The sequence below is a fragment of the Corapipo altera genome, unplaced genomic scaffold, assembly GCF_003945725.1.
Source record: "Corapipo altera isolate COAL_440 unplaced genomic scaffold, ASM394572v1 49, whole genome shotgun sequence".
NCBI lineage: Eukaryota > Metazoa > Chordata > Aves > Passeriformes > Pipridae > Corapipo > Corapipo altera.
Window position 1 is genome coordinate 7,733,365 of NW_020884879.1, and position 25,637 is coordinate 7,759,001.

Consider the following 25,637-nt stretch of genomic DNA (forward strand, 5'->3'; position numbering starts at 1 on the left):
AATTTCCATTAATTAAAAAACAAACAAACAAACCCAACCCCAAACCTGACAGTAAAAAAACCACCCAAAACAGAGTCTAGTAGTCAGTTAGTTGTAGTGAGTTCTTCAAAGAGAAATTCACTCCTGACATATGTGCAGAAACAGCCTCTAAATTTATACTTGTATACTCTATGAAAACAAGATAGGAAGTGTAAGTATGCCCTATGGGTTGAGCAATAGACATAAATAAATTTCTAATTGCCCATGGTTGCAGGAAGCTTTCAATTGTCAGGAAGACTTTGACAGGTTACAGAGATGCTGGGTGGTGTGGCTCTGTCCCCAGCTGTGCGGCATCTCCCAGTTTCCTGTGAGAATATGAGAAAATGACAGGTTTTAAGGAGTAAGGTGGTGCAGAGCTCTCTTTGACCACACCATGGGGACAGTCCTGCTGCCTACAGGACCATGACATGGTATGGACTGAGGCTACGTGTGTTTTCTTAAGTTTTGGTCAATGTCCTAGTACAAAAGTACAACCCTCTCAGTTTGACTGATAGAGGGGGAGATCCAGAGCAAGTCATGATCTGGTCACATTCTTGTCCATAGCTGATGCTGTCAAAAACAGGAGGAGAATCAGCAACCACAGCTGATACTCTCTGTCACCACATGCAAACCCTGTCTCCTTGCGCAGACTCTCTCACCCTCAGGCCAGGGGTGTCCATTCCACATCTCTCAGACAGGCAGGAGATACCCTTCCAGGGCCAGTCACTAACCTCCTTGTGACATAGGACACCTGGAGTATTCTGCCAACTGTGACATGGCCATAGAATCACTAAGGTCTGTGCCCAGAACTCATGTGTGACCCAGCCCCACCTTGGTCACCCACGAAAAAGGTTTCAATTGTCAGGAAGACTTTGACAGGTTACAGAGATGTTGGGTGGTTCCAAGGCTGTGGGGAATTTCTAGCCCCCTGCAAGATAATGACAGGGGCTACCTTATCTGTCCTTTAGAGCACTGTCCTCCATTTAGCTGAGTTTTGACGAAGGTAGAAGACAGGAGCATGGTCATGTCCCTGTTAAGGTATCTACCTGTAGTATACAGAACAAGGAAGAAAAGAGGAGCAGCCTGCCTCTCTGGTTGCTTCTCCATGCCTTTGTTCATGTGCATATTGATCTGTTAGCCGTGACTGGTGCATCCCTTTTTATATACATGTTGGGCTGGCCCCCTCACCACCCCCCACCACGTCATGGCCACCGTCAGTGTTCTGCCTATTGTAGCATATCCACAGCATCACCAAGGCCAGTACTAGGAGTTGGGGGCATCACTCTGTGACATCACAATGACCCTCTGAACATCAGGAAAAGTTGCTTTATTGTGAGGATGACTGAACCCTGGCACAGGTGTCCTCAAGAGGTTGTGGATTCTCCATCCTTGGAGATATTCAAAAGCCCTGGACAACATGCTCTAGGCGGCATGGCTTGAGAAGCAGTAGGGTTGACTCAATGACCTCCAGAGTTCTCTTCCAGTCTCAAACACTGTGTGATTCTGTGAAAACCCAGAAAATACTTATTTAATTATTTCCCTCTGACACCGTAAGTCTCTTAAACTTTGTCTTGGAAAAAATCATTTAAATTATTTAACACAAGAATTTGCTTGCATAATCAAAGATATCATGCTGTCTGAATGCCCAAAGTGCTTAAGTGGGAGTCACTTTTTTCAATAGGGTTTTTTTCCCCTCCCCAGAATTAATTTTCTTGAGCACTATTTGACCTTATAATCTGAGGACTTAAATGTGGTTCCACAGACAACAATATTTGTTATAAAGGACTTTGATTAATCTTCTAAGGATGGTCCATGTCATGCAGCAAATTTGATCTTGTATAGATATATGTGAGCACTTCACCTAAAAGCTTGCTTTCTTTAATAATTTCTTTGCTCAGTGTTGTTTGAATGCAGTGTTTGAGCATTATGCAGATTCTTGACTTCAAGGAAAACTAGCTAAAGGCAAAGCACAATGTGTCTAATCATATGACATACTGATACACAGATGGATACTGAGCATGGATTTATGATTTTGTATTCAATATTACAAATCTTCTGCTACCTCAACTGAAAGAGTAGTGACTAGTAGTACGAGGTAATCACTCTCTGGTACATCAGTATTAACAAAAATTGCATACTTATGTTGGACTGCAAAAGTTACTGCTAGACAGAGAACATTTGGGATTATGGTCAGGAAAACCAGTGTTGCTGTTGAGAACTCTTCACTCGATCACAAAGTACTTTTGTGAGACAAACTTCTTACTGCACTATCCTTTCTACCTGTTTTAGCAAAGCTTCTTCTCCTTGTCCTTGCTCTTCACCTCTTTTCTCTCTCCATCAGCCATAATCTCCAGTGTAAATCTCTGTTCCAAACCCATACCAACCGCAACGTTCTTTCTGAGTAAATCTCTCTAGCTTCTTATGTGAGCTGTGCTTTACCTACTTTACTGTTCATTGACTATGTTCATTTTCTCTGGCTTCCCATTTCATTTCCCAGAAAAGTTACTGCTTTTCTGGTGGTAATCTCTTTTAATTACGTAGATAACCCCAGTTCTTCCCGTACAGTTATCTTTCCTTATCCTGACTTCCATGCTCTTTGTTCCTCATCTCCCACCCCAAATATCAATCAAATTTTTTATTTCTTCCTTCTCAATCTCATTCTTAAGGTGTTAATGCAAACAGACCCACCTGTGACACAGTGTTAGTCCTCTTTGAAATTTAATTGTGTTTTTTGCCTTAATTCTTAAAAAGAGGAATCTTTATGAGCATAAGTGGAAGGTAAATTTTGGTCTGATTTGAGGGGTTTTTAGAGACAGAATTAAGAAACTTTTCAAGGTAACTCAAGGTTTACCACTCTAATATGCAATTGAAACCTAGGGATTTATAAATGTGTGATTTAGTCAATACAAGACATTGGAAAATACTTAGTGATAATACAGTGTTTGGTGACCTTTTTTTTCCATCAAATTATAGCTAGTTTGCACTAATTACGTGTGAAACTTGACTCCCCCAGACCCTATGCAGCTACGTTTCACCAGATTGTTAAATGGAACATTGTTAAAGAGACTGATTCACAGTCCCTAACTCAAAACACAAAAGCGCTTGCTTATTTTAAAATAAATTTGTTAAGATTTGTTTTATATGGGCTAACATCTCCTAGTTTCACTCACAGAAGACGAACAGAGGTAACTGAAAAGCAGGATATTAGAAAGATGACTGTTGCCCAGACTTCATTATAGGCAACTCTAACAATCTCTTTTATGATAAAGTGAAGGACACAGGAAATTTGTCTATGCAGCCATTTATAAACAGATCCAGTCTGGCTTTGGCAATCATCCCAGTCTGGCCAGAGGAAAAACCATTCCAATCCAAAATATATATAGCTGCTTGAGCATGACACTACCCTGACTAGTCACTTAGCCTGGGCCAATTAACACATGATGAGATGGCTATCCTACATCACAGAAGTGATATGTTCCTAAACAGCTTCATGCAAGGGCAAAGCGAGCTAGGGTCTTTTAATAGGGACTGCTTCAACTTTACAAGGATTGTGGCAGTGATATAATAAAAAGCACAGCTTGTTCCGGATAACCAGTGCTATTGTTAGATGAGGATAAAAGTGCAAGAGCCAATTAACACATGCTCTCATCTCAAGTGTTTTACAGGCTTACAAAATGTTAGGGTTTTTTTAATGTCAACTGCCAAAGTTTACCCAGGTGCTCTCAGAGCAAATGATAAAGTAGGCCATTTCAGGAAGCTTAAACTCAGTTTTTCCATACTGCAAGCTGCTTAATCATGTACTCACCAGTGAGCATGTGTCATCATTGAAATTTAGTATTTACTGAGTGCCTTCCTTTTTTAAGAAATCTAAAATATAAATTTGCATGTAGGGAAGAACCCCTTGGAATGAAAATCTGGGCAGCTAAACAGGAATTTTATTGTTTCCATAGATCTTTATGTTGACACATGAAATGCAAAGTGTCTTTTTTGTTTGTAATATGCCTGCTAACTCATTACTTCTATCTTGCAATTAACTGCAGTGGTAAAAATTAGAGAGGGTGAAAAGCGGCTTTCCTATAGAAAAAATATACACTGACCCACTTTCATTTTGCCATACCAGTGAAGGGGTTTTTTCCATGATTTTGTCAGAAGCAAATACATTTCTGAATCCCAGAGAATACCTTTGCTGGTGCCCTCATAATGCTCCAAGCACTTTTTAGAACCGAACTGTAGAATTTACTTCTACTTTGACAAATCTCTCTTGGCGTTTTTGAGACCTACTTTTAGGTGTTGTAGTGTTACATATGGAAGCACCTGCTTAGCCCTACTGTGGGACTCTGTGTACCTTTCTTATTTGCCCAGTCTTGACACATGATTGATATTCTCACTTACCAACATGCACACCATTACCTTTGAGGTTTTTATTTTTCTCATCCTGAAGATCAAAGAGAGTTGTTGCCTCAAACTGAACCATGTCAGTATATATCAACTAACTGCTAATTATTAGCTAAATAGCTAATGTTATTTCTTTGCATAGTTATATATATACAGGTACCTTTAGGCTTTTTGTTGCTCTAGTGACAAGGGATAAATCAGATCTTTAAAGAAAAAAAAGAAAAAAGGAAGGGAAGTGAATTGGGGAAGTATTTGGTATTTGTTATTGAAATCCCAGAATGGATTATTTTAGCTCTGTGAGCTGCAAAGTCTTTCAATGTATGAATAGAATTACATCTTTACATAATACAGAAGAAATTTTGCACTAGCCAAAGAAATAAAAATATTAAATGATCAATAGAAAATGGTTGAAGTCATATTGATATTCTATATACGTATCATAAAACTAATTGTTCCTATATGCAATTTGTTTATAATTTAAATTCTTCCTCTTATCCCTCAATGATGTTATCATTTTTGGACCCTATATGTTATTAGTTTTGCCAATAGTGTGGAAAGTTGCTTTGGAAGGACTAGCTGTGGTGTATTAAAAGAATACAGTAAAAGTTGAAATGTTTTGAGGAAAGAACGTGACAAAGGAAGCTATTTTTGCTCTTTGTACCATATTTTTCACTTTCTTTTTCTGCTATAGATTAGTGATGTGCCAGAAAAACTCATGGCAAAGAAATAGGGAATACTGGAAGAGCAAAGGAGGAATGAAAGAGTATAGTGTTTTTTGAGAAAAAATCTCCTGAGAAAGCATTATTTCTCAAAGATTGACTATATTATTTATGGTTGTCCAAAGCGACAAGGGGTACAGGTTTCAGCTAGGGTCACTAAGACAGTAGTGATTCTTCAAACTTCTTTGAATTCAGGAGTTATTCCAAGTTAATGGTGGGCGAACAGCAAGCAGAATAGCTTTTCAGTGACTTATTTTGTTGCTTAAGCACTATAAATTTCTCTCCTAAGAAACATGTTGTTATTTTATTTGATTTAAATGAGAGACATTGACACTTATGGTGAGCACACAGAGTATTTGAACAAATTAGCAAAGAAGTTGCTGCATCCATATGTGTGTTGCTTCGGGGATTAGTTGAATCCAATCAATGAGGCAAATGCCTAGATTTAAATATCCCACAGATTCGAGGAGATTTATGGAGTTGTCTGTGTTCAGAATGGACATTTACCAAAAGAATAAAAAACTGAAATAACCCCGTGCATTTTAAATCTGAATCTGAATACTCATTTCAGTGCAATGTAATTCATCTTCTAACAGTAGCAAAATAAGAGGCAATTTTCAGAACTAGTAAATTAATAAGTAAACTCTGAAGATTTGTAACTCTTAAAAACTTGTAAAATTTGTATGTTTGGTTGCAATATCCAATGTCTGTTGTATCTTTTCAAAACTTTAGCACATATTAATGCTTTTTTCCATACAAACAAACAAACTAACAAAATTTTCTCTCAGAAGAGAACAGAAGGGTTACATGAATATTTTGACTAACAAAGTCTTCCGGTGGAAGATCTTATGCAATAGTTAAGAGATACCTAGAAGGAAGAAGCTGGAGATATGTCAACATATTCCTTTGTAAAATAAAGCTGATGAATGAATGTCAAAGCTGATTCACTAATATTTTCAAAGGACTGTCCTGCCAGGTGCCTATGGACCATCAGTACAGATGAACTTGAAGTTCTGGGCATGTTGGGGATATGCTCTTAAGGGATAGCATTGTTAATACTACTCATTGAAAGAAAATCAATAAAACCAGCAGTCCGGTGTCCTCTTTTTCATATCGGAAATTCATGGAAATTTCACATTTTCCCTTTATTTCCTTCTTTTCAATTTTAAATTTGACTTTGTCTCTTCTGTTTCTATACAAATTTTTGTGTTATTTCAATTGCTTCAAAATTCAAACAGAAAGAATTCTTCCAAAGTTTTCAAATTTTGTCTTGTCACTCTTTCAAAAACTAAATTAAAGTATTTTCATTTGTATGACTCCATTCAGGACTTCGAATAGGTGTTGACTTCAAAAGTTCTTTAAAGTTTTTGTAGATAAGACTAACTCTCTAACTAACACCACTTAAAATGATGTTAGGGAACTGGATGTCACTGAAAAAGCTAGAAATTGAAAGTGTTGACATGAAATGGATCAGCCCATTACACAAAATCAGATTCTGAATTTTAAAATTTGTAGATGGAACTACAGGATGTAAATCGGTGCTAGCAGCAATTGAATAACATAATTTGAGACTCTGTTTGCAATTAGTCAAACAGAACATAAGGTGTTGTGTTTTGCTGGGTTTGGTCAGGATAGAGTAAACTTTCTTCATAGAAGCTGATACTTGGCTACAGTTTGGTTTTGTGTTGGAAACAGTGTTGATAAAACAGATACGTTCTTGTTATTGCCGATTGGGGCTCACACAGAGTCAATGCCTTTCCTGCTCTCCACACCTCAGCACCAGTCATGCAGGCTTGGGGTGCACAACGAGGGGATGCAGCTGGGACCACTGACCTCCAACTGACCAAAGAGATCCCAGACTGTATGGTGTCATTCTCAGCATACAGAGCTGGGGGAAGAAGAAGGAAATGGCTCAACGTTAAGAGTGATGGCATTTGTCTTCCCAAGTGTTGAGAGGAAAGAGTTAAAAATGGAAGAATGGCAAGGAGGATATAGATTTGCTCAAGTGACCTTGAAGCTGGAAATACCAAGGTCTGGAGAATAACAGTGTGGGGAATCCCATGTATTATGCCTGATGCTGCTTATACTCTGTTTTGAGAAGTAGACTTTCCATGTAGAGATAACATAGGTGTTTGGAGAGACTTGGAGGCACTCTCACAAACGTGCTTGAGCTCCCTGTTTTGGGAGAGAGATTAAAGCTCAGAGATGATAAAAGGCACAGGGTAGATCACAGCACTGTGGTAAACTACATATGTGGGCCCTTGGTAAATGGACTGAGCCCGATGGTGCCTGCGTTCCCACTTGTGTCTCCACCTGGGAGTTGCTTCAGGATCCTCCTGTTAGCAAGGTAATGAAATAATTTTACTCTTTCCATTTCAGCTGTGGTTTTGTGGTTATTCTGGCTGCCTGTGTGTGTTGATTCACATGCCAACTCACTGTTACACGTGATGGAGCTATCTTTTCCTGGAGGTGTCTGAACACCTGTCTGCCCATGGGGTTTTCTGGCTTTTACACTTCTGATTCTCTCCACCATCCCACCAGAGGGAGAGTGAGCAAGTGGCTGTGTGGTGCTAAGCTGTTGCCTGAGGTTAAACCATGACATTCATTCACGATAATTTCAAGTATTTGTGTCTGAAATTCTGCGATTAATTTGTCTCATTGTATTAATTTGTACCTCTGAAATGCAATACACAGCATTGTTTAGATGCTTATATAGTTTTAATCTTCAGAGGCTTCATACATTTAATTTTAAAAAGATATAAATGTTCCAAATCCTCAGTGCTAGCAATAGGGCACAGTGTTCTTCAAATACATATGTATGCCAACAATAGAGTTCTTACAGCAAGGCCACAGTTGATTTAGCACTTACACTCCACTAGAAAGTAGTCAGAAGAGCAGCCATTACTGTATGACTTACCTGACACTGCAGATAGAATGAACTTCTGCAGGCATACATGAGAACTCTGGTTGTCACTAACTTATGACTGATAGTGTAAGATGGCTAAATGATTAACTTAGTGTTTGCATGCCTTGAAAACAGATACTAGATAACTATGAAATCTGACAGTATATTCAAGGCAACACACATAAAATACACTAATGTGGCGTTTAAATTGGTCAAAACTGTCAGCATTTTAAGGGAATGATTTTCTGTGTCTTCTACGTCCTACCACAACTAAAAGTTTCAAGGTCTTATTTTTCACTGTGTTACCAAAGATCACTAAGAAGAGGGAAGTGTCCATTTTGAAGATGTGGAATTGACAGGCTTCACATTGTAGTGCCAAGCAGTATTTTAATTTTGACTGTATGGACATGTTTTCTGTGTCCTGGAGTACATATATGAACCCATGAGAGGGGTTTGTTTGTTTGTGGTTGACCAAGTTAATAAGTTTGTAGTGTAAGATGTCTGTCTTTAATTAAATTGTTTGAAGACAATGGTGGAATATGGGTATAAAGAAAAGAGTAAGAAGGTAACAAATTTTGTATATTTTTGTTACCCTTGTATTGTAGTCAATACAATTCTCTGAGCTTATATTTAACAAAGTGATAACATATTTCAAGACTTGATGCCTGAAGTTAATTCTGAAAATTTCTACTAGATAACTACTGGATAACTAGTAGGTCTTGACCAAAGAGTTATTCTTTAACTAAGTGTAAAGATGGTATTTGCATTGATTATAACAACACTATGAAATATTAGTGGAAAATTGAAAATTAGGTTGGGTTTAAATTTGGTTTGGCTTGATTTTTTTTTTTTAAGTGGCCTTCCTTATTCCATTAACTGTTTCTTGTTGGTTTGTTCAAGTTTTTTTGTTAGTTTTTTTAAGTTAAAATTCTTGTATTTTTGTTGAGCTTTTCAGATGGAAAGAACATAGAAAATTCTGATGAATTTCAAATCTATGGAACACAGTAGAAAACAATGGTACTCTCTGGGGCCTGAAATCCATGAAATTTAGTAGCAAAAAAATAATGCTACTCTTTGAGACAAGAACAAATGGTAAGATTTAGATGTATAGAGCACCCTTGTAGCATGGAACCTAAATTTTTTTGTATAATCCAACCATCCCCACTGTAGAAACAATGTCTCAGTTACTTTCAAAAGAATTATAGTGAAGACAAATTTTAGTTTTTCTGGAAGTGGATTTGATAATCTTTACACTTCCATATCATATGTTGTGCCCAACTCAATGATTTTTTTTTCTCATCTATAAATATAAGAAATTTTTTTATTTCAGTTCTTTTTCCATGTCTGGCAAAAGATTCATGATTATCTATCTGTTTAATGAAACTATTGCCATTTTACAAAAATATATTAGAGATTTTTGCTACTGTTATTTCACTCTTTAATCTTGTTTAACCATTGAAAATCGTCAGAACAGGAAGGCTCTTTTTCCAGTTGTAGCCCGGGTTTTTTTCGTTTATGCTTTTCTTTGCCTAACAGAACTCTCAGTCATTATCTCAAATCACTAAAAAAATCACCTCCAGTCACGCATTCTTTGGCAAGGGTTATGTTTGTGCATGAGTGTGTATGTTACTTTCTTTTAGGTTTTGACAATACCAGCAAGACTCGATTATGGTAATGAGTGATTCCAGTCTACCTACAGTTTGCTTTTGGTGTCAAGGGAGCATTCAAAGTTTTGAAAGTTACTTTTTGTTTTAATCTCTAGAGATTTCATCATTAACTGTCCCCTCAAGTCTCTCAGTGCACACCATGATTTGGATTTTCAAAGAAGCCTTAATACTTCTAAAGGTTCAGCACCTGGTTCCTTTTAACATTCTTTGAAAGTCTGTATCTGAATCTGGTTTTGTTACTAGGGAACCTTGATTATTCGAGGGACTTTTAATTTTCACTCTTTTGTTAGCTATCCAACCATCCATACACAGTTGCATTTTCAGGCAACTTGCCCAGAGACAGCTTCGTTTAATCCTCCCTCACTTTGATTTGAGTGTTTCATGCCTCACTTCTCAGAAAAACTCCACTCTGTGCCTTTTCTTTTTCCCCCTCCTTATTTTTTCCCCTCCCATAAAGTTTGTTTGATATTAATTACAAGAATTATAAGATTATAGATGTGGGTTTATGAAAATGAAATTTCTATAGCTACTAATGACATTTGGAAAAAAGCAATTGAAGCATCTTTAGCTTTTATTTTGCTAAACTATATTTAACCTTGGGATATTTTTCAGAATAGTCATGTTTTTACTTGTGTCCACATCAGGAATATAACCCTAGTCCTCAGTCTCTTCCAGTATGTGCACAGCACCACTGAAAAGTATGATCGAAAAGGTCACTGTGGGCTTCCTGGGCTCCTTGTATCTGTTAGCAAATGGGTATGAGTCAACATTGGCTTGTATTTGCCAACAACCTCAGATGACAAGCTCAACATGTGGGGTTGCCTCATTCCTGATCTTGCTAAAGGCTGAGTTTTCTTCTATGTTGCAATATGAGCTAGTATAATGTAAGAATGATGACAAAGTGGCTCGACTTCTCACATGGAAACCCTCCCAGGGCCCTGGGCTGGCTCTACTAGCAGTAGAGTTTCTTCCATCATCAAGTTGATGAAAACGCCTTAATTTAATCACTTTGACTTCGCTGAGAAATGCTTGGACTAGTGTACAATTTTTTCCCCATCCAACTAATTTTTTAAAGCCTGAATACTCTAGTACAGCTGAAGAATTGAAAACAACAACTGGAGAAACATTCTTTTGAGTCTTGACTAACTCCTTACTTGTTAAAATCTTATATTCCATCTAGGTATAACCTGATATTCTACTCACATGATGTATGAGTGATGAGAGGTGGAGCAGAAACCATTCAGGTTTCAACAGTTTCTTAGAGATTCATTCATTTAGTCTCCAACACTGTGGAGAGCTCGTCTTGCTGCAAAGAGACAACCATAAACACCTGAGAGGCAGAGCTCTGTGGAGAGAGTAGGAGTTATGCTGAGAGATGGCATCAGCAGCTTCTGGTGTCCTTGGGAAGCTGCTGTAGCTTGACAGCTCCTTCCATTGGCAGTCTGGAGGAGGACTTAGCCAGAGCCCTTGTAGGCTGCAGAATGGTTAGGTAGAGTTGACACTTGGGGAAAAAATCACAAGGATGAGAAAAGAGTTGCCAGGAAAAGGGGTCAAGATTAATAGATAGATGCACTTAGGTCTGCCTGCTATAGTTAGGAGTTGCTGGTCAGGTTTATGTATCTTCCTTCAGGAAAAAGATACCTTCTTTAGAATTTTTACATCAGAAAAACAGATATATTAGCTCCAGGTAAAGCTTTCTGAATCCCACTCTTAAAATGTAGTCTAACTAAAATTCTGGTTTTATGCTTTCATTTACTCTTGAGTCTTTATTTGGGCTTCAGTTCCACCAACAGAGAGTTTACTTTTCTCCTCATCTATGTTGATGGACTTCAGATATTTCTTCTACCATATTAAATCCTATACTCATCTCAGATAGTTTTGATTTTCGTGCTACCTTCAAGATTCTGTCAGACAGCATAGCAAATAAAGATGAATAAATATGATTGATTGATACTGAATATGACATATCAACTTTGTACTCTGGCATGGAAATTGAACAATGCAAACACTACAAATAGACATTCAGCAAAGGCACTTTTGGGCTGGGATGCTAACTTTGTTTTAGTGGTATTGCATTTGACAAATTTTTGACAAAGTAACAGTGTCATCTTCAACAGTATTCAAGACTGATTTTGTGCATTGTAGATTTATGGGTCTGACTAGAAAAAAAATCAAATTATCTTCTGTTGTATGCATTTAATATATAGCAAATGTTTGTTCCTGTTAGCAAAATGGCTATAGCTTGTATATATTTATTTTGCGAATATCTGCTCACTTGTCTTCACCAATAATTTTCAACTAATGGAGTACTTAAAAGTTTTACTTTGGATATTTATGTCTTATTTGGCAGGTATTTTTTCTCTACTTGTACTGATGATTTAAACATTTAAAAGAGGAGAAAACAATGATTGTTTTTATCAGTGGCAAAAGAAACAAAACAAACAGAAACAAAATTTGAGCTAGGTACATAATTCCCTTTAAACTTCTCAGAAAATGGGATGCAGCAGGCACACCTCCATAAGACCACTGCGTCATTAATGCAGATCTGTGTGTGCAAACCCAGCTAAAACTCCCAAAGGAATCCACAGTCAAACGTCTATCAAATCAACCAGAGCATTGGAAAGGAGTTCATGAAGGCTTAATGTCAGGGATGAGAGAGCAATTGGTATCTGATCTGACATGAAGTTAAAGTGGCAAAGGCAATCTAATACAGCATCAAACATGACAGAAAAAAGTTAAACTTTCAATCATGTTTAATGTCTGAAGCAGCTGGGGGGAGGGAACTGATGCAAACCCAGTGCTTCAAGTCAGGGTGCAGCATTTGTGACCTAGTACTAGAAGACTTAAGGCTGTTTTTGCCATATTATTCTACCATGCTTCTAGTCAAATTCAGGGACAATATAACCACAGGAACACACTGCTTATCCCAATGAGTTTGAACCCTAAAGAACAGAGGAAACATGCACGCATATCAGAATACGAAGTAAACAACTTTCATGAGAGGGATGGACTATCAACCATGTGATGATGTAGATTGGGTAGGTGATAGGTGCAAAACAGGGTGCTTCAAACCCACAACAGACAGAAAAAGATGGTGCCTTTTATTTCACTACATATATTTGCGTCTGAAATTTCCCCCCCCCCTTTTCTTTTTCAGATTTTTAACTCTATCATTGTTTTCTGTCACATTAGAAGCAGATAAAATGCTCTTATGGGCTCTATTAGACTCCTAATCCACAGCAAAATGGTATCTAAAGGGCTTCCCGCACCTGAGTTTACTGCTTTGATTACTAGCCCTTAATAGATTTCTTTTCTACAAACTTCTCCCATTGCTTTTTAAACTCATGAAAAGGTTTATCATCCACATCCCCTTGCGTCAGGACTCCACAGAATTGCTATGAGCTATCAAGAATTTATATTTTGTTAGGTGGGTTGCTTTTAGCTACACTAGTTTAACGTCTTTAGTCTTATTTGGACTAGTCCTTCCTTTTTTATCTTTTCAGTGTAACACATGACTTTATAAGGGTGGGTTTTTCCCTTTATTTGCTGTCTCTTTTCACAATTTGAACAACCGTCACGACTGTCCTTGATTATCTAATCTTTTTGTACTTCCGTTTTTGAGATAGTTCTGGGGGTAGTAGGAACTGCAAGGAACACCGAGGATAATTTTTTACAATATAATATAATATCATATTGTTTGCTGTATTTTTATTCTTTTTTTTAAAATTTTATTTTCTTTTTTACTGCTCCTGAGTATGGAGCTGACATTTTCATTGAACAGTTTATTACAGGCCCATTCTAAAGATCTCATTCCTGTGTGGAAAAAGTAATCTGAGAGCTCATCACCTTGTATGTAAAATTGGGATTTTTTTTTTTCCAAATGTGCACCAGTGAGCATTTACCTACACTGATTTCATCATTATCAGTTTATTTCTTCTTGCCCTTGTTTCTATTGCCTTGAATAACTATCATCAGCAAATTTTGTCTTCTCATGGCTTCCTTCTCCCTTTTTTCAGATGATTTGTGAAAGTGTTGAAAAGTCCTGAAACAGCAAAGATCCTGTATGATGCCACTTTATTTATTAGCTAAATGAGCTTGAAGTTCAGCCACTAAAACTATATTAGGCTATTTATGTGTTTCCTTATTGAATTTCCCCCCTTCTCTAACAATATAGGAGCTGAATTTTATTTAGGTGCTCATGTATTTCTTAAATACCAAATTTTTAAAAACCTTGAGCAGATATGATTAGTCACGGATACAATTTGACAGTACTAGCATTCTTTATGTGTTCAGTTTCCATATTATGTGGTTGCGGACAATGTTTGTGTGGGGAGGTTGATCCTAAAGTTCAATGAAACCATTAGAAAAACTTGAATTATCTTCATTTCAGAAGCATAATTATAAACTAAGGAAGAAAATATCTTTTGATCTACAGGTATTAATAAATTAGATGGTCTTAGGAAATCCATCAAGATAGCATTTAAAATTTTAGATTCAATTGCAAAATTGCTTCTGTAAAAATTGTTGCATCAAGGGATGCATTTATGTATACATTTTTTGCTGATAGGTCTTGTAGTATATGGTAACTATAATAATACAAATAGAGTTTACTTGTTGATTAATGAACAGTTTTAAAAAGTCTGTAGCTAAGACAAATGATGAAGAACACTTACACAGCTCCTTAGAAGGATGCCTATAAGGAAAAGTCAGTGAAAAGCCCAGGAAACTTTGGGAAAGAAATGCAAAAATATACTGGGGCAGTAGAAGGGTGACGTTTAAGTGAAGGCGTGTCCAAGGTCACAGAAGTAAGTTGGAAAGACACAATAGCTGAGAAAGCGGGCAAAGAGGGAATGAGGAAAAACACTTCTGCCACAGCAGAGGATCTGAACGCAACCCTAAGATCACTTCAATAGAGCTATTAAGTGCACTGGAGTGATCCTTTGAGACTCTGGTTAATAAATGTGCGTACACGAATGTGCAGAAGGACATGTGTATGCATGAGCTATGCAAAATCTCTTCTGAAAAAAAGCAAATCTAGCCTGACATTGAGGATGAGCAGCATGGCAGACAGACTGGAATGTTCGATTCCCATGAAGGGGTCAGTGACTGTGAGTATAAAATATAACCTAAGGGCCAAGAGAGGAAGTGCTGCAGGATGGTGAGATGCAGGGAGTCCTAAAATATATGGGATTTTGGAAATCTGACAATTGTCTAGATATGTAGATCTTCAACAGATCTGTGACAAAAGTTTATCTGAAAAGGTTTTTTTAGAAGTGTCTAGTTTGAAAGTATTTCCTATAAGTAAGAGTATGAAATAGGGCATACGGTGACTTTCAACCAGTTTCAATCAAAGCTCAATACCAGGGCTGTGTTTTTGGGTGACAGATGATTCACATTCTATTTTTTTAACATTTATACATCTGGGTTTCAATGCAGTATTTGGCACTTTTCTTTGCACTAGATTAGACTGTTGCATTATAGTTCAATTCAAAATGTTATTTTAAAATACATATATTAAATTCATTGAATTGGGCAGATTCCCAAACCTTCACAGTAGCTCTCTCTTGTAACGCTTTTCTGTTTGAAAGTAGAACATGTCAGTTAATATCTGGAAATGAAGATTTAAGGTAGTCATAATCTTATTTGAACAATAGAAATAATCACATCAGGCTAATGCTCTAGGGATTACAGATTCAATCTCTTTTAATACTTCTTTGAAATGTGCTTTCACACCAGAGGTAGGTCAGTGTGCATTTAATGGGGGAAAAATATAATATCTGAAGAATCAAGTATTTTTTTTTTTTATTGTACTTTAATAAAATTAATTTTATGGCCACCGGGATTTGATCAAACAATTCCCTTAAATCAATCAAGGACATTGATGTCTGTTGTTAACACTTTTGCAAAAACAATGAAACAACAAAAGAGAAAATTTTTATTTCAACAATAATATTTTCATTAAGACTGAAACATTGTACAGGAACATGTTGAACTCATCCAAATTTCAGACAGGAAAGGTCATTATCTTTTTTGCTTCTATATGGCATTAAAAGACTGGATTAAGTCTAACTGTGCATGTTATGAATGGTGATGTATGTTCCACCTTGTCCAGGCTTTATTTTTATGCCAGCAAAACAAAGTAGTTTTTCATTATGTAAGTGAATAGTGAAAGTGAATAGTTTCTGAACAGAATTAATTTAGAAGAACCATTATGCAATGACAATTTCAAAATCACTGAACTGACATACAGATGATTTGCAGTGGTTTTTAATCTACTTTCTAGGTTTATGTTTTTTAAGCTGCTAGAGTGTGTTCCATATGTTCAGTGGAACACAAACTGTTTTCCGCACAGTTCTATGTCAACAAAACTGAATATTCAAAGTATTGTCTAAACTCATAAAAACTTCACAGTATACTTAAAATTAGTAGAATGTCCCAGATCACAATTACAGTCCCAGATCAAAATAACACTCTAAAATTGCTACTTGTTATAGAGAAACTCTAACAATGAAGTCCCCATGACTTTAAGTGGATGTCCTGAAGATTTTTAAGCATTTAAAACCAAAGGGTTTTCTCTGTGTTTACATATCTGTTGGTTTTTCCAAAAGAACCTTTGTTTGGCTGAGACATTTATTCCATGAAGGCATCCTGTGTTGACTTGAAGGTATAAAGATTAGAAAAATCCAGAACACTGTTATCAGTGACAGTTTGTTTTAAAAGCTGGCCATGTATTCTGTTAGAAATGTGTGCATCATTTGCCATTTGAAATAGCCATCCACTGCTAAACACGCATTGTTGTCATACCTTCTTCTACTAGACTGAATGATCTTTTAGTACCCCATATTTTTAGTCCCTGATAACTGAAGTATATATATATTGCATTCAATGCACTCTTAATGTTTTTTTTGTTAAGCTAAGTGGGTTGAACTGTAGATGTCATCTGCAGAAATGCATTTTCTACTCCACAAGTAATATTTGTCACTGTCTTCCATCTTCTCTCTGTTTTTTCCACCCCTTTTTCCATAATGTGAACTAGAGAACTTTTTATGTTATTCTGATACATCTCACTACTATCACATAAATATAACCACTATTCCCTTCTTTATACAACTGCAGATTATGTTGTCACTTTTTGCAACAAAATTGCATTGACAGTTTGTGTCAAATTGTCTATATGCTGTACATGTGTTATTTTTATGGCACAGTCTTAATTCTGCCAATTATGAACTCTCTTCCTCAGTGTATAAGTTTTCATTTGCAAAGATAAATTCATTTTGTTTAACTGAGTTCAACCCAGTTCCATATTTACTGCTATTTCAGTTGCTTTTTCTTTGGTCGATTTTATGGTATAAATGTTTGTTTAATGCTTGCTTAGAGACATGCGATCAAAATGATAAATAAGACTGGTACAGAAAGCTGTGTATATAAATGATTAGCTTTTTCAGAAATTAAAAACTAAACAGAGTACTTTTGCAAATCTCATTTGTTATTCCATGGTTCAAAAAGTACATTTCCACAGTTTTGAATCAAAAATTTATGGAAATCTTCAGGTTTGCCCATGAACTTTCTGGTTCCCACAGAAACCTTCAAGTTCCCAGAGAACATATCAACACAGTCAGCCTAACATACTGAGGTACATAAAAAATAAAAAAAAAGGAACTGGTAAATGTGAAAAAGAATTTAATTTCAAACTTGTGTTTGCAATGCAATAAATGTTCATGACTTTAAACTATCGTGTCCACTTTTTGAATTTTTTTTCTAGCCTTTGGCAAACATAAAAAAAAAGTGAGAAATGTCTCTCTTTTTTTTTTTTTCAATTTTACTTCCCTGTTTTGCTATTCATTTCTTTACTGATAGTAGCAAAAGGGAAAAAAATAAAAATTAGGGCATAAGTGGAGCAGTTCTCTCAGTCATGTGAAGAAATTATAATTTATTACAACCACTATTGTTGCAATGATTATTTGAGACTTTAAATCTTCTGTAATTTTTTTTAAAGCTTCTAATTCTGTTGGAAAAAAAATAAAAAATAGACTCCCCAAATGAGGTCTAACTTTAGCAAAATTTTGTCAGATATAATATTTGAAGCAATGGTGAGCATTAGAAAAATTTAGAGGGAGAAGTTTTGGACTCCTCACCCCTGACAAACAAAGTAGAATATTACTGTAAAATCTGAGCCCTTTCTAATTACCAATGGTGTGAAACAAGGCTGCGTTCTTGCACCAACTCTATTCACAGTCTTGTTCAGCATGGTGCTCCAAAGGGCCACTGCAGACCTCGAGGATCAGGACGGTATCTACATTTGATACTGTACTGATGGAAGCCTATTCAACCTAAGGCGACTGAAGACCCACACTAAGACCTTAAAGCATCTTGTCCGGGAGCTACTTTATGCTGATGACACCGCCCTTGTTGCCCACACAGAAGCAACTCTGCAACGTTTAACATCCTGCTTTGCACACGCCACTGAGCTCTTTTCTACTGGAAGTCAGCTTAAAGAAGACAGAAGTTCTCTATCAACCAGCACCCCAGGAAGTCTTCCATCATCCTCATATCACCATTGGCAAATCAGAACTCAAATCAGTCCAGCAGTTTAATTATCTAGGTAGCCTCATATCCTCGGATGGGAAGATTGACGGGGAGATAGACAACAGGTTAGCAAAGGCATACAGTGCTTTCGGAAAACTCCATAAAAGAGTATGACGTAATAAACACTTGAAGAAAAGCACCAAGATCAGTGTTTACAAAGCCATAGTGCTGTCTACTCTCTTATATGGTTCCAAATCATGGGTCATCTACTGCCACCATCTGCGACTCCTAGAACGCTTCCATCAGCGCTGTCTCCGTACAATCCTAAACATCCACTGGTCAGATCATGTGACCAATACATCTGTTCTAGAACAAGCAGCAGTCACAAGTATTGAGACCATGTTGCTGAGAACACAGCTGCGTTGGGCAGGACACGTCTCAAGGATGAAGGACCACTGCCTCCCTGAGATCTTGCTTTATGGTGAACTTGCCACTGGCTGCCACAAGAGAGGAGCCCTGAAGAGAAGATACAAGGACTCCCTGAAACAACATCTCAGCCTTGATCATATTGATCACCATAACTGGTCTACTCTGGCCTCCAATTAGGAGACCTGGAGATACACCGTCTATAATGCTGTTGCTTCCTTTGAGAACGCACACAGGATCACTCTTGAGGAGAAAAGACAACGCAGGAAGATTCGTGCCTTGCAGAATATGCCACCTAAGGAGTCTTTCTGCTGTGCCTTTTGCAATCGGACATGTCTATCTCGTATTGGCCTTATTAGCCACCAGCGTGCTTGTAACAAATGTGGATAGACCCTTTCCCAAATCCTCGTTCACAAAGCCTAGCCATGACTCTAAAATATATTTTTTCAAAGACCTGTTCTATTTTTTCCTCCTTCTTTTGACTCTGTATTCTCTATTTTGCCACCACTTTTATTAAAATGTCTCAATGAATTTTGCAGATGGTTTTGCTTAACTTCAGATTTAGTCTTTTTCCTCAATAAATAACCCTAAGAAGTGATAGAAAATTCCCAAATCACTGCGTCTGTAGTGCAATGCAATGATTTTGTCTGTAGAGTTTTTGAATTCTCAATGAGATACTGTGGCTGTCCAATCTCTTTGTTTCAACTTTCATCTCCCTTAAAAAATATCTGCTTCTTAATCCATTGGATTACGTTATATCTCAGAGATGTAAAAGAGCTGTAAACTGATCTAGGTCCATCTGTACAAATAGTATTATATTACAACAGGATTTTGCTCTAATTATTGAGCAGTACTCTCTTTGTTCATGATAAAGGAAAATACTTCACAAGCTTAGAGAAAGCTTACACCCCAAAATGCATGGAGCCAAATCATAAATATGAACTAGGGAAGAAAGCTTTTTTCCCTAATGATCTTAATTGAGCAGGTTTTAAGTTTCAAGTAGAGTAATATTATCTTAAAGAATATTGTGCAGAGTCTATGCATCCAGACTTTTTTCCTTCCTTGCAGAGAGATGAATTGGACAAGTAGAAGCTTGTGCTCTCTGGAGGTGACAAGGAGCAGCATGGGCAATACAGTAAAGCTGAACAATTGTAAGATTTTAGCTCACTGGAGCAGACAATTATACAAATAGCCCATACAGTGAAAGGTAGTGCCTGCACTCCACTCAGACTCCCTTGTCTAACAGAATAAGATGAATCCAAGTAAGGGACCTGCTGGCAGGAATCTCAGTGTCTCAAAAAAGCTTTACAAGGTTCTGCTGTACTAAGTAACAGCAGAACAAAGGCTTAATGCTTGTGTGTCTTAACTCATCATATTTGCTGTTTGAAATCTGAATTTCTGTGTATGAAACAACATATGTTGACAAGCATATATGCTTGTGGATATTTAATGATCGAACCAAGCTACTTCCAGCTATTTCTGTAGCATCTCCTGCCTTGTACAGCGGCTGCAGTTCCTGTGTTGCATTTTTGGTGATGAACCAGACAAGAGTGTTTTAGAGGCAGGCAACTATCAAGTCACCTTTCTGAGTAGTGCTTAAGATCTTTTAAGTAAAGTCTTTATACGTCATGGCAGTAGGGGTGGGGTGGGTGCCTAAGTGAGGAAAATATTAAAGTTCCAGTGAAGTGGAACTGATAACTACTATTATACTATCACACTTTAAAAAAAACCAGCTGCATGCTGTTAAGTAGAATGGACAAGCAATTTTATCTTCTAATTTTTCATTCATGCATAATACATAATAGTATATTTGTTGTATTTTTATTATCTTGAAGAAAGGAAGACCTCGGTTGACAATCAGAACTGTTATTAAGTCAAAACTTGCCAAAAAAAAGCAGATATTTTGAATTTTTTTTTAGAACATCAGGTTTATCCTTCTGCTATGTGTTTTAATGACATTGGAAGAGTTTCTTGAAGCACTTAATGCAAGTCCATGGTGGTTCCTTTGTTTTTAAACAGCAATCTGTTCCCTTCTAGGTTCATCTTCAAATATAGAATCCTACAAGTCTACTTGGTCACAATGATATAATGCAAAGTATGGACAAGTTACATTAGATCTAAGCAAAAAGTAATTCTAATGCATTCTATAAAACCAGGTGCCAGATAATATTTCCTGTGACATGACAACCTTATGTAATTTGGAGGACACATTTCTTTTGTTATAAACTGTCAAGAAAGAACTCAGGAACACACCAAGAAAGAACTTTTTGTACATTACTAGTCAGTCCTTAAAACATGAAATCCGTCTCAAATTAAAATAGCAATTTTTTTAAAGTTAGAATCGGACTGGCACTTTTGGATTGTTGGGTTTTTTGTTAGTTTTTTTTTTTTTGCTTGTTTTTTCTTGTTTGCTTGTTTTTTCATTGCAGTAGAACACTTAGAAATACAACACAGTTTAAGGATAAATGTTTGTTATCATCCTTCTTTGTATCATAATTTCACTTCTACTCCTTTACCTTTTGCCTTCTTCTGTGACATATTAACTGAAACCAACACGCAATAACTAGAATTATATATATGAATAATCAGCCTACCCTTGAACACAGCTTCATTCTGAGTTTTGTTTGAATGAAGTAAAATGAGCTTAATAACATTCTGTCCTCACATATCCCAGAAGTATACAATTTTTTTCTGGAAATAGTTTAATCCATAATAGTGAAATTAAAGGAATTAGGTGGATCATTTAAAGATGATCATGTATAGAGATTTGTCATGTTTTGAGAGCTCCAAAATCCAATTCCCTAGTCCAAACCTCCTCCCACATCTCAACCCACTGTAAGATGGTTTTCCAGACAATCACACAAGACTTAAAATGGGGGAAAGGGAATATATATTACAATGACTTTACAAATAAATGCTACAATACATTATATACAATTTTAGCTATCTCTACCATGACATAAAAGTATTTACAATGGATCAAATCTCTTCTCCCCTCCAAATAAAAGTCCAGGAGGGAAGAAAGAAAGATCCCTTTTCTACTTTCAGAGCAGTAGTCCCTAAGACAGCAGACTTTCTTCTTCTCATGCATGCAGCAGCTGGGGCTGGATCTCTGCCAGTACTCATGAGGGGGTATCCAAGCCCCCTCGGTCACTTGTTTCCAAGCGAGGGTCTTCTTCCATAGGCTGTGTTCACCAGGACAAGGGTCACTTCACTACGTCATATCACGAAGCTCAGGGGTCTTCATGACGGTCCTTATCTTCAGGGGATTCAAGTTCTCTACAGAGCTCTGTGCTCTGTCTCAAGCAGCGGGGTGGGGGGCAAGGTCACCCTCTTCATTCTTCTCGGAGCTTTTCAGCTGCTCTCTGTAAGTGCTGTAGCACTTTAAGACTCTTTCAAGTAAGAGTCCATCATCTTCCTCCTTTCTCGGAGGTCTCAGAGGGGTATGGGGTTTTATTTCAGTTCTTACCCCAACTTCCTCTCTCTCTCTGCTGCTGCAGGCTCTCGTTCTCTTTCTTCTTCCAGTTGTTCTCTCTGTGTGCTGCACACCTGTCATTTTTGCTTGGTCTTATCTCTCCTGGCTTTCTGCCACCTTCTCCGGCCGGTGTTGTTTTTTTGCCGCCGCTTCTGCTGCTCACGGTGGAGGGAAAAAAACCTTCCAGCCTCCCGGTGGAGGGAAAAAAACCTTCCAGTCTCCCAGTCACAGAGCTCAGTTCAGTTTAATACTGTTTCTGAGTTTCTATGACCCCAGCCAGGGGCTGGGGGACCATGGCCTGCCAGAGGGGCTCTTGCCCCTTCTGCTCGTGGTTCTCACAACATGGCTACTTCTTCTACCACACACTACAACTACCTTCTCTTCTGTTCTGCTTGTGATATGTTTATATTTTGCAGAAGCGCTCATTGGCTAAAACCTCAACACTTCAAGGGTCACCACCCCCTGAGGTTTTACCATTTTATAACTGCAGGGGGAAAACTGTTTCCCCACCACAACATGCTTATTTAGACACAGTCTGGGTTTCTGCCTGTGGTTACTATAATCTCAGTTTCTGTTTCATTTTTCTCTCTCTACACATTTCTCACTTGGAAACCAGAGTATGAAGATATTGCATCCTATACAAGCAAGAGAGCATAGGATGAATGTATATTGAAACTATTCATTATTATAAACCCAGTATTTTTCCAGAACAGGTGATATTATGAAAAATCTGCCAATACTCTTTGCAATGTTTCTTTTAGAAGCCAAAATATGCAGCTGAATTGGGATCTCCTATTTGAGTGTCTTTAATTGCATTTGCCTTCAGGCTGTGCTGGAAGCTATAGCATCTAAGGTGGACAAGTCTCAGAAGTATTATCATCCTCACTCTCTGTAGATGATAAGTGACTTTTTTAATTTAAAAAAAAAGGAAATATAAGATGATCTAAAAAAAATTTCTTCATCAGCATCCATAAGTTTTCCTGAAGAAATATGTATGCAGTATTTAATTTTTTTATATAGTTACTTGTAAAAGATGACTCATGCTTCAAGTCACAGAAAGAAGGTTTTCAAGATTTTTGTAGTAGAAGAATGGCAACATGATTTTGTAACAGGCAAGACCATATTTATGAAATTCTTCTCTTCTTCCCTGCTTATTTTAAAGTCTTGATTGAGCACTGCCTTAAAATAAATTCTCCAATAATTGAACAAAAGTTTGTATTATCTCTTGAATAATTCAATCAATACATTTCACTATCTACAAAATTAGTTAATCAGCAAAATATTTGTCAGTCTATTCAACCATAAAATATTTTTATTCTAATCTTAAGTAATATGCAAGAAATTTTCTTCCATTTTGAAAGATGTTACGCAGATGAAAGGAGCCTTCGACGAAAATTTTTAAAGAAAAGAATGTATGCGCTTGACTATTAAAAAGTTCCTCTTAATCTTAAAATTGCTCAGGGTACTAATACTTCTCTGTTCTAATGCAATCAGTTTGAATGGAAATAATTTATTCTACTGAAGTAGAACTCTAAGTAAAACTTGCTAACCTGCTGAAATGCATTTACTTGGCACAAACTATGCTGTAAACCTTCATCCAAATTTTTGAGTAGTAGTTCAATTAGAGTTCATTGTAAGTTGAAAACTGTTATAAATGTTGTTTAGGATAAGGACTGAAAAATATCAGTTGTAAAATATAGAAATAATATGATGGTTTTATAGATAATAATAAAGATGTGATTTGGAGTTTGGTTTTTTCCCTCGCGCATGGACTCCGCACGTGAGATTTTCTCTTTATAGAAGTTTGGCACAAATTTGAGAAATCTGTGAAAAGTCCTGCATATAGATGGGTCGTATTTCTTTTTTATATTAATAGTAATGAATATTTATGATAGCTGAGTCTTCACGCCCTATATGCTTTTATTCTATTAGGTTAAAAAAAATCTTACCTTCGCTACAGCAAGACGTGAATCAAGACCCAGGTTTTCTTTAGTCAATTGCCTGTAATTGGCACTTGATCCAGACTTAGTTAACCATACCAGCAATAGGTTCCTGCATTTCTTAAGTTAATACATATTTTTGAGAGCCCAATGCCTCTGTCTGCCTGCGTATGTATAAAGACAAGGGCACTTTATTTGGTCCCAGCATTAAGCCTCCATTTCCTTTGGGAAGTACTGTAGATGTATATACATGTACTACCTTTCCTGAGCTCAAGAAATGTCACTTGTGCACTATACAGCCTTAAAAAATGGTTTTTTTAGAGAATGCAAGACAGAAATTATTCACATTTCTATGAATATAGATACTTCTGACTAATAAAGCCAGGAGGAACTGTGAACTGCTTCATCCTCTCTCTGCATACTTCATTGCTTTTCTTAAAAAGTGAGAATAATGATTTCCTGCCTTACTTTTCCTAAGAGTCTCATGGAGCTGAATGCTTGTAATACTGTACTATTCCAGGCCCTGTGGTGATAAGGTCCATGCACTGGACCCTTCTCTCAACTCAAGACTACCAATACCAGAATTGTAGACCCTGTTTACTTTGTTTGGAGGCTTACCTGCTGCAGTAAATCCCATTCTGTTAACCACCAACTGGAAATATACATGCTAATGATCCCACTCAGCCTGATTTATTCTTAGTGAGACACCAAGGTGGGCAAACTGGGCTGGAGTCAGTTCACCAGCCCAATTTCTGCAGATTGGGTGTAGCCAAGGAGTCCTAGAAGGAAGAGGACTAGCTTATACTCAGCCCTGCAACAGAAGCGCAGGTACAAGAAAGGCACACGAATAGTTCCAGATAGATTTTAACTTATCCAGTTTAATGTTGCTCATGATCTCTTCAGCAACTCTCTCCCCAGTTATTCTTTAGTCTGACTGAATGGGCCTGTAAACAGCAAATAACAACTTGTGAAACTAACGTGCATTTGTCTGCTAGTCACCAGCTCTGCTCATGTGAGTTTCAAAAGCCTTGTCTGACCAGTCCTGACATATGGAGCTGCTCAGAGATGAATCATGAAAGAAACATATGGATTAAACATTTATGGCATTAAGATTCTTACTGAAGCAGAAGGTGGCCTGTGTAGGCCCATAGGGATGATTCAGAGTCACCCCTACATTTTCTTGAGGGTGAGAGGAAACTTTATTCCATTTAATGTCATATTTGCAAACTCACCACTGCTTTTATATCTGTTTAAAAAGTTCACGATAAGATTGCTTGGAGAAAAACAGCATGACTTGGTAATTAAGGTGCAGTTTTAACTTGTGTAGCTGATGGCATTCCTTCGAACCACACTGATCAAACCTCATGTCTTTCCAGATGCAAGGCTACCAAAGCAATTTTATGCACAGCAAGGCTACAGATTTATGTACCTTCTCCGGGCTGTATTCTTATTACTGAAGTCATCCAGTCTCTAGCTGTTGAATTTTTTCAAAAAGCCTGCTCAATATCTGACATTTAAAAAAAGAAAAAAAAATGTAGAAAACAAGTTCAGTACTCTGCCTTCCAC

The 25,637-nt window shown here is 37.1% G+C and overlaps 1 long non-coding RNA gene across 1 annotated transcript; it reads right to left on the reverse strand.

The window, feature by feature from the left end:
- Positions 1-1,408: 1,408 nt before the first annotated feature.
- On the reverse strand, positions 1,409-25,412 carry LOC113945093. The gene is made up of 4 exons (XR_003526937.1): positions 25,304-25,412; positions 24,690-25,015; positions 6,905-7,020; positions 1,409-1,521 (listed from the first exon to the last, which is right to left on the reverse strand). It is a non-coding gene; the product is annotated as an uncharacterized LOC113945093 (long non-coding RNA).
- Between the last annotated feature and the right edge of the window lie 225 nt (positions 25,413-25,637).